Source organism: Notolepis coatsorum, assembly GCF_963971535.1.
Source record: "Notolepis coatsorum genome assembly, contig: SCAFFOLD_155, whole genome shotgun sequence".
Classification (NCBI taxonomy): Eukaryota; Metazoa; Chordata; class Actinopteri; order Aulopiformes; family Paralepididae; genus Notolepis; species Notolepis coatsorum.
This window is the reverse complement of record NW_028173085.1, coordinates 307,669-315,802: the sequence shown is the minus strand read 5'-3', so window position 1 is coordinate 315,802 and position 8,134 is coordinate 307,669. Positions and strand designations below refer to the sequence as shown.

The 8,134-nt window shown below is 45.2% G+C and overlaps 1 long non-coding RNA gene across 1 annotated transcript; it reads left to right on the top strand.

The window, feature by feature from the left end:
* Positions 1–5,653: 5,653 nt before the first annotated feature.
* On the top strand, positions 5,654–7,827 carry LOC311247904. Its single transcript, XR_014620895.1, has 3 exons — positions 5,654–5,766; positions 5,943–6,058; positions 6,798–7,827. It is a non-coding gene; the product is annotated as an uncharacterized lncRNA (long non-coding RNA).
* The last annotated feature ends 307 nt before the right edge of the window (positions 7,828–8,134 follow it).

Genomic DNA, 8,134 nt, shown 5'->3' with positions numbered 1-8,134 from the left:
TAGTAATCCCAGGAAAAGCCCTTTAGTGGAATACACTCAACACGTTGTCATTTTTCGCCTGATTATCGAATCTTCCTGAAATCAACGCTAGATTATCATTATTATTCGTCCTCATGCATACATGAAATGGCCCTCATAGCGGGGCGCTCCCCCCGCCACCTCCTGCACTCAACGGTAAACAGCCACACACACACACACACACACACAGACACACACACACACACACACACACACACACACACACACACACACACACACACACACACACACACACACACAGCGTCGATCGCGGTAGAAAGAAATATCAGATCAACGCAAGATTTTATATATAGTGTTCTTACCTGGTCTCTGATGTAATGCAAAAGAAATAATCCAATTATCTGATCGCCATTCCAAGTACTGCTCATGGAGGTCCGTCCCACATTACCGAGCGTTACACATGAATGGGCGGGCGGGGTTACTGTTCCATACCATCGTTGTAAAGGCCTGCCTCTTCTGAGTATTTAAACCCCGCCCGCATGGTATTTGCCCTTTTGCGAGCTCAGACCCATTCCCAATGATAACATCAGGCTGGATGGATGAAAATTTATGGATATAGCTAAAAAAAGAAATAACTATTAAAACCCGACTATACTCGTGATTGGCGCTGAACGGTTGGCTAGTTAACCCGACTATACTCGTGACTGGCATTGAATGAGTTAAGACTCTATTCCCTTCTCATTATGAATCCCCCCCCCCCTCTGTACTTCCGGATCTCCCCCCTAGAAAAGGTTTTGGCCTCTCCCAGTCCTGGTTGGGCAGCCAGAGATTCTACAAGGAACCAAGTGTGAGCACAGAGACAAAACATACGGTTATCCTATAACCATAGTTATATGAGTATAGCGAGCGCTCTGCAATCTAGTGGAACTATCCCTTTATCCAATCTAGCACTGAATAATCTTTCTCCACATGTACACACCCATCCGCCTGGCCACACCCACATCCGCTCCTCTACATAAGCATGGTCGTGGCCACACTAACAGCTCCTTCCCAAGTCTTTCACCACCGAAGGCAAAGACCACAGGGTCCTCAGTGAGTCAGTGCAGATCGCTCGCTATACTCATATAACTATGGTTATAGGATAACCGTATGTTATATTATCGTATAGCTTACGCTCTGCACTCTAGTGGAACACAGGAGCTGAGCAGAGCGGAAGCTCGACAAATGTACCCACTGAGGCCCCCCACAACCATCAGAACCGGGGAGGACCCGAGCCCCCGGAACCCCCTAGAGGGGGACGGGAGGGAATCAGATCCGACTGTGCGAAGAGGGTTTAGCACCTCAATGCACAGGGTGAGCAGATCGTGGGACTTATCTTCACAGAAGGACCCGCGACCACTCAGGCGCGCATCCCACATGCCACTAGGGAACGAACGGGAAGAAAAAAAAACTGTTACAGCCCCCAACATCACGGGGTCAAAGGTCAAGAACTAGGGATGTCCGATATTATCGGCCTACCGATATTATCGGCCGATATCGGCATTAAAATGTGATATCGGAAAATATCGGTATCGGTTTTCATTTTTATTTTTATATTTTTATATTTCTATAACCTTTATTTACCCAGGCAAGCAAGTAAGAACAAATTCTGATTTTACTTATTGTCAAAAGTATGCATTATGTTGTGTTAATTCCACAACAAGAGATATGTAATGTTAATTACCTGAAATTATTCAATTTTTGGGGGGGGGGGAAACCCTGAATATATCGGTATCGGTTCATATCGGTTCATATCGGTATCGGAAATTAAGAGTTGGACAATATCGGTATATCGGTATCGGTAAAAATGCCAATATCGAGCATCCCTATCAAGAACCCAACCCCGTGGCAAGGCCGTAGCAGCGTAGCGCGGAGGAGGACCCAGCCCCAGGAACAGCCTGAGGGCCAGGACCCCCCGAAAAAGGGGGCCCGGTGAGGTCAATGATGCCGTAGCATCGGGACCCCACCAGATGGTCACTGATGACACCACCCCCCACATCGCCAGCGTATCGGACAGGGCCCAAATCAAGTGTAGGCCCTTCCACAGCTCTGCTTATGTGTGAAAATACCTGCCACTTGTTATTTTCATCATTACCCTCAAGCAAAGAATAACAAGCTAAGAGAGGGACTCAGCCCTCGATCATATGCCACTATGCACAGCATTGTAGGGTAACCCAGCCAGTTGTGGGCTCAGCCACGTTGTCTAAACGTTACATGAAGACACACAACTTCTCATCATACAACAAAAACCCAGTACATTTTTACTCACGTAAAAAACAACGCTGTTCCTAGGTAGAGAGAAAGGCACAAGCCTTGGCCAACGCTAACCCAAGCTATACAAAGCGACCAAGACAATTGTCACACAGCACACGTCGTATCTCCAAATGTAGTGAAGTAACATATGTTTTGTAGACAAAGACATCGTTATTAACAAAAACATTCAGGAGGGGAAGGAACGCAGGACAAAAGGCCGCAACACAGGTTGGTCCACCACGTCGACGAAGGCCTCTCGCTGGCTAGGCCAGAAGAAGCAATGGCCGGAGCCTCGCTCCGGCGTGACGCCCCCCCCTCCTGCAGCCGGTCATGGCGCAGGCCCGACGACATCTTCTGCCAAAGATGACGTCGTAGTCAGAGTGCCAGGCAGGGTTTCCGTTGTCCGGTAATTACCGGTTTTTGACCGGCAAAATCTGTTGAAGTCCGACATATTTAAATCTCTCCGGTCATAATGTCTGGTGAAAATAATTCCCTCTAAGCACAATTTGAATTGTATTAAAATAGTTACATTTGTTTCATTGTTGCTTCACCAAGCAGGTCTAATAATGACAACGATGTGTGTTCTATTATGATATGTGTGTAGTGTTCTGATAACGACTATTGGTGAAGCGATGTCGAGATTAATTTGGGTTTGGCAGTGGGAGCTAGATTTGCGAGAAGCATGCAACTGCAGAGCCGCAGAGCTGACAGTTGTGCCCGCACAGTGCAATACTCCAATTCAGCCATTGGCAATTCAGCTGTTGGGTGGGGGGCGCTGCTGAGCGGTCCCCAGACCGGACCTGAAAGCACCGCTGGCTCTGCGGCTCTGCAGCTGCACACTCTCGCAAATCCAGCACCAAGTCGTTGGGAGGTGGATATAGTCATCACGCAAAACCCACGATAATGTTGCCATCTTTCTCTGCCAAATTTCTCAGTTCTTCGCTTGATATAAATAAAAATGTGATTATAACAGACTGCTGTTTATTAATGTCGGGCCGACTGCCCACCGACACCTATTTGATTTCAAGTCGGCAGCAGCACGAAGTCTCGAGGGACTTATTTTATTTGGAATATATTAATGACTGTAGGCCTATATACGCAAAAGTAGCCTAGTTTTAAGTTAAAATATTATAAATCTACATGCCTTGAGGATGTCATTCTTTATAAAAATAGCCTGCCTATCAATTGTTATTAAGCTCAATAAACTCTGACCGGAATTGATCCCATTTGTCCGGTAGATTGAAATCTTGCAAGACACTGAGACCGGCAACACTTTTTTCTAACGGAAACCCTGGTGCCAGGGCCTGCTATTCTCACGGCTATGCCAATGGTTGTAGCACAAGCTAAACAGCTAACTCTAGGCTAACTGATAGCATCAAGCTAACGTTCCCAGCCGAGCGCAGCCGGCAGCTAACGTTGTAGCTAAACAGCTAACTGGCTGGGGGGAGCTCCAGTAGCTCACCACGTACCGCGAGTGCTATTTCAGCGCCGTGGACAACCGTGCTCGTCACGGATCTGGGGCTGAGCGCGTTCGAATCCCGGACGGCAGCCGTGCCTTTCCCAGAGTGTCTTCCCCCCCATCTGAACCCTTTCAGCCTGCTTCTGTCGGTCGACCTTGACCAAGTATGAATGCGATGAAAAAGCGATAAACGCTAAAAGAACCAGCTGACTGGTCAAAGTTTAAAAAAAAAAACAGCTAACTGGCTAACAGTTAGCTCATACCGGCTATCGCTAGCCACTAGCTCACGCAGAAGCAAGCTAAGCGGCTACTACTGAAAACTGTACAACGTGAGAAAAGCAATAGAGGCCAACACTTCAGACAGCCGCTGTCTTTTCCTCTTCTTATCCGAAGAAAAAAGGGAAAAAGGCAACACACGTCCCTCTTCAGAACGGTGTTTACCAGACACAGCGGTGTCGGCAGCAAGCCCCTCGTTGTACGCAGGCTATAGCCGACCTGAGCATGGAGATATTCTTATAACGAACACCAAGCTCACCTCCCTCGCACCGGGTGTTTTTCATCTTGAAAAGCGGGGCCAGCACGGCGACAGTGGGTATCCGTTTGTCCAGAGACCCGGGGAATTGAACCGCAGATTCTGAATCACGGTCCCAGGAAAACAAAGCTACGACTTCACTTGAGGAGGAGCTAATGTTATCGTGGGGCATCAAACTAGAACCCCCTCCACGCCACTAAGGGGCAGCGAAAAGGATCCTAACCTGGAGCCGACCTTCGTAAGCTGTGTAGTTGTTCCCCCGCAACCGACACACCTGGCGCCCGCGTCGCAAAAAACATCCCCCGCCCAGAGAGGCCGTCAGCCCTCACACGGCCGATCGCCTCCCAAGTAAAGTGTCCAGCTGCAGAGCCGGAGGCAATGCCGGCGGGGATTGCTCAGCGACGCGAGCCCCTAATGCGAAGCGCCGGTGGAGGTCAGAATGATCATCATCTTCTAGACACTCCGGTGGCGAAAACATTATCGCCGTATTTCCTCGAAAAATAGTGAGAGAGAAAACAAAGATATAATGTCAACGCAGCTCCTTTTTTCCAAACGTAAATCCTTTCCAATAACTATTTCGGCACTAAACTAAAGTGGTGTATACAGTCACTTTTCGGTGGTGAAAATAGGGAAGTAGCTGTTAGTGTGGCCACGACCCCGCTTATGTAGAGGAGCGGATGTGGGTGTGGCCAGGCGGATGGGTGTGTACTGTGTACATGTGGAGAAAAATTATTCAGTGCTAGATTGGATAAAGGGATAATTCCACTAGAGTGCAGAGCGTAAGCTATACGATAATATAACAGGGTATTTTGGTATTTGCTAAACAATTCAAATAAACACAACATGCTATTATTCAACAGAATGTGTTTGTCTTTTATGTATCTACATGGGCTTTACCAGCATACATGTAAGATACAAACAATGACAAAGGCCTAAGCTAAATGTTAGCATGACCACGTGGGGACCAGGGCTAAATCAATTAAGAATGCTATTGGTAATAATTACAATTGAGATAACCCATTAACCATACACAACTATCACAATTCTATGCCGGCAAGATGTTATTATAAATAGAAGAGTGGTGTGTGTATAGCCAATGTGTATCCTACTTATAGGGCATGGGATAGCCCCATGACACATGGGACCATATAAAACACATGATGTATGTGCTAGCTAAGATTGGTCAGGTTTATGGATAAAAGAAAATCATGAATAATGAATGCTTTGCTTTTTTGACTGCAAGAAATGGTCTAAAAATACATCATCACAAAAAAATCCGGACTGGAAAGATAGGCGATGTAATTGATCTGCCTGTTTCTCAATATATATATATGTTTTGTTTGTTTAATCTCTCAAACCTGTAGGGACCTGTCGTCCCAACTGGAGGAAGTTTCAGAACAGCTGCTACTTCATTTCTATTGTAAAAAGAAACTGGTTCAGAAGCAGAGATGCATGTCGAGCCCTGGGAGCTGACCTTGCAATCATAACTAGCCAACAAGAAATGGTACAGTATGTGTGTGTGTCTGGATGTGAGGGTGTTTGTGAATGTGTGTAAATAAAATACGTATATGTATGTGTGTGTAAATGTGTGATTGTGCATGTGCGTATCTAATTATTGCACATGTTTGTGTCAATGATGACCATTATAATGCTTTCAATAGATTTTTTCTTTCCCTCAAGACATTCACCAATGGGTTGTTTAGTCATGGCGAACACGTCTGGATCGGCCTGACTGACAACAGAGTAGAAGGGGCCTGGACATGGGTGGACAACACAAAATTGAGCCCGACAAGCAGGTAAGATATTTTATGCAGACTTCTGTGTCGCTGAAAACATGACTTTCCTGGCTGTACTGTATGCGTGAATATTTTCCCTAAGCGGGTTGTACTTCCGCATTCGGTTTGCGCAATCTGATTGGCCACTGACGTTTCTGGTCATGTGACATGTGCGCCAATCGTGTGACGCCTAGTTCTGCCACCGGTTAAGCTTATAGGCAGTGGCACTCTTTCGAAGTTGGTTAAGGTTAGAGTTTGTCTTAGAGCAGGGCGATAGAACACCAGCCCTGATTCCAAACTCTAACCTTAACCAACTTCGAAAGAGTCGCCTAAGCTTAACCAGTGATAAACTAGGCGTTAGGTAGTTTGCAGGCTGTTAGACCCGGAAATAGGCGCAGAACTAGGCGTCACACGACTGGCGCACATGTCACATGACCAGAAATGTCAGTGGCCAATCAGATCGCGCAAACCGAACGCGGAAGTACAACCTGCTTAGGGAAAATCTTCACGCGTACTGAACTATCATCCATGGGTTTGGTTTTAAAGGGATAGCTCAGATTTTTGGAACCCCATCTCTATTTACTTTTCCAACGATGATGTTGATTGGTCGAGTCCTTCCTCAGCACAATCCCCACGGTGCCTCATACTAACCAATCAACATCATCATTGGCAAATAAGAAATAGGGCATAAGTTATTAAAAAGTCACTAAAGTCATGGCAGAAATATTATTTTCCTTTTTTATATTACACTTTTTTACAGGTTCTGGGCCAAAAACCAGCCAAACAATTATGGGGACGAGCAGGACTGTGCAGAATTCTGGCCCGATACGCTAAATGGAAGCTGGAATGATGACAACTGTATAACAGAAGAACTATCGATTTGTGAGATGTCCCTGAACTGAGGGCCAGTGTGTGGTATATAGCCTACTGGTGGTCTTACTCAAGTGTCATAGGGTGGCTCAAAGGGGCACTTTACCAAAGAACAATGCTGTTTTAGCACATAATCTCACACACATCCACACACGTATTGAGAGTAAATACATTTTAATATGGCCACCAGTGATGTCATTGGGGACCAGTGATGCCATAGATTACTTGTAAAAAATAATCCTTTAAAAAGTAATCTAGTTACTTTACTGATTACTTGATTATCAAAGTAACTTAGTTACTTTGAAAGTAACTAGGTTATGAAGTCGTCGTCGTCCCCCCTGCTGCTGCCACAACATAAGAATGACAACAGTTATTTTTTTTAAATAATGCTTTATTGAAAGTGCATAATGTCATAAATCATGATTGGCTGCTCAGACAGGTCATCATGAGACGTCATCAGCCATCAGGCCATATAAGGTCACAGCTGTCCACTGCTCACGCACTCTAGGACAGTGGTTCCCAAACGAAATAAAATAGAAAATGTATATAATATAATTTGTATTAAAAAAAAAAATTGTAAAACCGTTGTGTAATATAAAACATGGTATTATAGTTTGTTATTCTCATGTGTGTGTGTGGCTGTGTGCGTGCGTGCACGAGCGCACGTCCCATCTCCGGTCTAGCTGACTGTACCCCTGGCTCTCTTATCATCAGCATTAGGAGATAGTAACTAAATAGTAACGCACAGCCACTTGGAAAAGTAACTGTAATCAGATTACTGGCTTGTAAAAAGTAACAAGTTAGATTACTATTTACTGAAAAAAGTAATCAGATTAGAGTAACTAGTTACTTAGTAACTAGTAGGGCTGACCCCTATTAGTCGATTAGTCAACTAATCTGTCGAAAGGAGCCGTAGTCGACTGGCCAACCTCCTAGTCGAATATATAAAAAAAAATATATATATTTATAAAAAAAAATTATCATTCTTTCCAAAAGAAAAGAGGCCTAGAAGCGTGGCTAACACTAATGGCACGCATACCAGAGGCTAACTGCCTACGAAAACAGGCACAGAGGCACTGAAAGAGGATTTCACCCATCTAATGAACACACTAGACTAGACAAATATCAAGATGTATCCATCAGTGGACCAATTGCATGCTTTTGCAGAGGACAAGAAGCCTTCAGTCGACCCCTTCAGACATTAAGCACCCCCCACAGCCCAAATGG